Source organism: Octopus bimaculoides, chromosome 13 (assembly GCF_001194135.2).
Source record: "Octopus bimaculoides isolate UCB-OBI-ISO-001 chromosome 13, ASM119413v2, whole genome shotgun sequence".
Lineage (NCBI taxonomy): Eukaryota > Metazoa > Mollusca > Cephalopoda > Octopoda > Octopodidae > Octopus > Octopus bimaculoides.
Genome location: NC_068993.1, coordinates 63,228,449 through 63,232,395, shown reverse-complemented (window position 1 = coordinate 63,232,395; position 3,947 = coordinate 63,228,449). Strand labels below are relative to the sequence as shown.

Here is a 3,947-nt window from a genome sequence, read left to right as displayed (position 1 = left end):
ATATATATACAAACACGTACATTATACTAAATGATCATGACATATCTATCTATCTATCTATCTATCTATCTGTCTGTCTATCTGTCTATCTATCTATCTATCATCGTTTAATGCCCACTTTCCCTTTTTATTTATTTCTATCTATCTATTTGTCTATGTTCCTCTCTCTCTCGCTTTCTCTCTCCATATATACATAGGCACAGGCATGATTGTAAGCCTACAGGGCTTGCTTCATTAATGTGAGGTTTCAAATTCTATCTCACTGTGTGGTACATTGAGAATGCTACCAATGATTACAGATAACATCTGCAGATCTTGGCACAGTGCAGCATGAACCTGGGCCATGAAGTGTTCTTCTTGTTAAGAGATACACTACAGATGTAAACTCGTGATCTATAGATTGAGAAAACTCCAACATATTGACCACTTTCGTTTCACCTTAATTTGTGTGTGTGTGTGTGTGTGTGTGCGTGCATGTATGTTATGTCATGTTATTTAAGGGTACAACCTGTTGCATGTTTGGGCTGTTGGTTACTAAACCAACAACCTTACCAAATTTGCTTGGTAAAGAGAATGGACACCTTGCAGGACAGAAGACAAAAACCTGTCAAAACGCTGACGAATTCAGAAAAGTCAATGGCCATCCAAGTGCTGAGAATGAGAGACCCTTAATCTTTGTTTAGGCATCTCTGTAGGAGAAGGAAAATGCTGGTGTGACTCCAGCAACTTCGCATCTAATGATGTAGTCTGGTTCTTCTGTTTGGGCAAATGCATACATTGCTGAGAGCAGTGGGATTGGTCCCATGCACAGTCCTTTCTCACGTTAAGAAGTTCCAGGCACAGGTATTGCTTGTTTTTTTAGGCTGAAAAAGTTTAAATATATAATGAAAAATTCCATGATGAAATGAAGGCATGCATCAACATGCGTGTTAAGTTGAAATTTAGAGAAGCACAATATATAAAACATACTGTAGTGCTCAAATGATGTGAACTTAAACTCCTAAGTCTTAATTGAAGTCTTATTTATATATATATATATATATATATACACACACACACTAGCTTAAAAGTTGCCCTGTCGAGTGGCTTTGAACCTACGTCCTGTGGAGGGGTCTTCATTGGGCCTTGGACCCAATAATGATACTTCATGCATTGAATACATATTAAATTTTATTAAACTTAACCAATAATTTGTTAACTTGGAACTTACTGCAAAGCTGCATAATAAACAGCATTTTTTGTCTTCCCACTCAGGGGTCAGTACAATTATTTTTCTGTCTGGCCTCTTTTTCTGTTGATTGTTTTCAACCATCACCATCATCAGCACCAACACCACTGCAACTGCCATACACACACTATTCAGACTTCTGATGCCACCACCATCAATACCTTTGACTTTGCCGCCTTCCCCTCCACCACCATCACCACTGTCTTTCACATCGCTTACTATCACTGTCATCCCTGACTGCCTCGGCTACCACCACCACCATCGCCTCCATCTCTATCACAACTACAGGTCATACTATTACTCTCACCTCAGTAAGAGAAATTGTAGAAGTGTGACACACTGACACACAGAAATTCGTTTTGGCATTTATTATTTTATATATATGTATAAAGTGTTCTCTATCTAATTTGTCTTTATGTATAAATTGAAGGCAGACATTTACTTAGAAGTTTTACCTATTGAGGCTTTTCAGAGAGAACTCAGAAAAGCTTCAAAACCTCCATTACAACGGAGTATCTTAATCAGCAAGTTTAGGTATGAGGAAACAAATTTGTGTGTGTGTGTTTGTATTTAATATGACTCTGTTGAAGGTCAAACAAGAGAATTAATTGTGATGCGAGGAGAGATTTTTATCTGGGATCCCCTCCAAAATTTACAGAATGCAAAAGTCAAATAATAAAAAAAAAATAACACCATCCCTTCCTCCTGCTTCGGACACTTGGCAAAAAGAAAAAGCTAGTTTGGCTTCATGCCAAGAGTGAAAAAAGACCGAAAACAAAATTAGGAATAAATAAATAAATAAATAAATCTACCACTATTAGAACAACTTGAACAAAGTGAAAAATAAATCAAACAAGGTAACTGTAACATGGTCACTTGACCTGCTAGAAATAACAGCTGAATTTGCCTCAAATCACTGATCTACTTTAAAGAAATGATACATTAAACACTGTAGTCCTAGGTATATCATGTCTGACAAAAAGACAAAAAAAAAAAGGTGGAATGGTCATGGCTGGAATCCTTTTTGATTAAAGTTGATCTGGGGCTACACAAAAACCAAACCATACAATGAACCAACAAAGAAACTTGGATGCAGAACACCTGGTTTGTTAGAATTAGCTGCCAAACTCCCTTAAATTATGCCTTACTATCAAAGAGGAAAGAAACATGAAAAGATGGCTGATCTTCAGGAAATGGGTGTCCAACTGCTTGATTAATGAGAGACAATCATTGAACTATTATTACCAAGCAGCCGAGAGTATTCTGCAGACATGTCTACTCCTCCTGTAGTTTTCAAGGCTGAACCTTTGAATTACATGTACAATCCATCTGGAAGGACTCTGTACAGTTTCCATCTACCCAAATTCATTTAGACCAGTGGTTCTCAACCATTTTTTACCTATGGATCCCTTTGATTACTATTTTATGCTGGTGGACCCCCACTCCATAGCCATTCAATGTTTTAAAAACCTGTTTTATGGGTACTTCTTTCAGAATTCATACTTTGTTTTTCAAACATTCACTTTTGCAGATGTTGGCAAGAAACACATTTTACTTGGTTCAATCATTCGACTGTTGAACTGAGAAAGAAACCCAGCTGGTTCCTTGCAGTAAATACATCTAAAGCAAAGTCTTTTCATGGACCCTTAAAATAATACTGTGGATCCCTGATTTACTATTTTACTTGTGTGGACCACCAAAATCTTGAATGGACCCCAGAGACCATATGAAACCTGGTGGAGAACCACTGACTTAGAAGATAAAGGTTGACTCAAGACTATAATCAAACATTCATCCAAGACGCCATGCAGTGGGATGGAACCCTGGACATCATGGTGAGAGGAGAAAACTTCTTCATCACTCAGCCATGACTGCATCCTACACTAGATAATGTAGTCCTCAATATATTATTGGCTTCATTCATTGGATTTAAATCAATTATATAAACATCCCAGGACCCCTGTTATTGACCTCTGTTTAAAAAAAAAAACCCAAAAAACCCTTGCACTCTGTCAGTTACAACAACGAGGGTTCCACTTGATCTGATCAATGGAACAGCCTGCTCGTGAAATTAATGTGCAAGTGGCTGAGCACTCCACAGACACAGATACCCATAATGTAGTTCTGAAGGAGACTCAGCATGACCCAGAATGTGACAAGGCTGGCCCCTTCGAAAAACAGGTACAACTCGTTTTTAGCAGCCGAGTGGAGTGGAGCGACACGAAATAAAGTGTCTTGCTCAAGGACACAACACATTGCTGGGAATCGAACTCCTGATGTTGCAGTCACAAACTGAACACCCTAACCACTAAGCCACACTGTTTATTAAATGGCTGAAGGAATTCATTTAGGGATTTATTCTGCTCCCTTTGGAAATACAAACACCACTAGGTAATCAAACTTATATCATGGGCTTCCACACAGTTTCCATCCACCAAATTTCTCTCATAAGGCATTGATTGACCTAAGGCTGTGGTGGAAGAAACTGACCTGAGGTGCTATGCAATGGCATTGAACAAATGACCACAGGCTTATGAAACCAACTTCTTTATACAACCAGGTCTGTTACAACTGCTCCACCTCTCTTCGAATAATACCTTAACACAGTTAGACACCACTTTTAATCAGAGGTGAGCACAACCAAGACCAGCCTGGGGTTAAACAATAACAGCCATTAAAGTAGACACAGTTCTGCAGCCAGGTAATAAAACCACTATTC

The 3,947-nt window shown here is 38.5% G+C and overlaps 1 protein-coding gene across 1 annotated transcript in view; it reads right to left on the bottom strand.

Annotated features, from left to right (window-relative positions):
* LOC106867778 (post-GPI attachment to proteins factor 2-like) overlaps positions 1 to 3,947 on the bottom strand; it is a 99,855-nt gene that overhangs the window by 9,094 nt on the left and 86,814 nt on the right. The window lies entirely within an intron of this gene.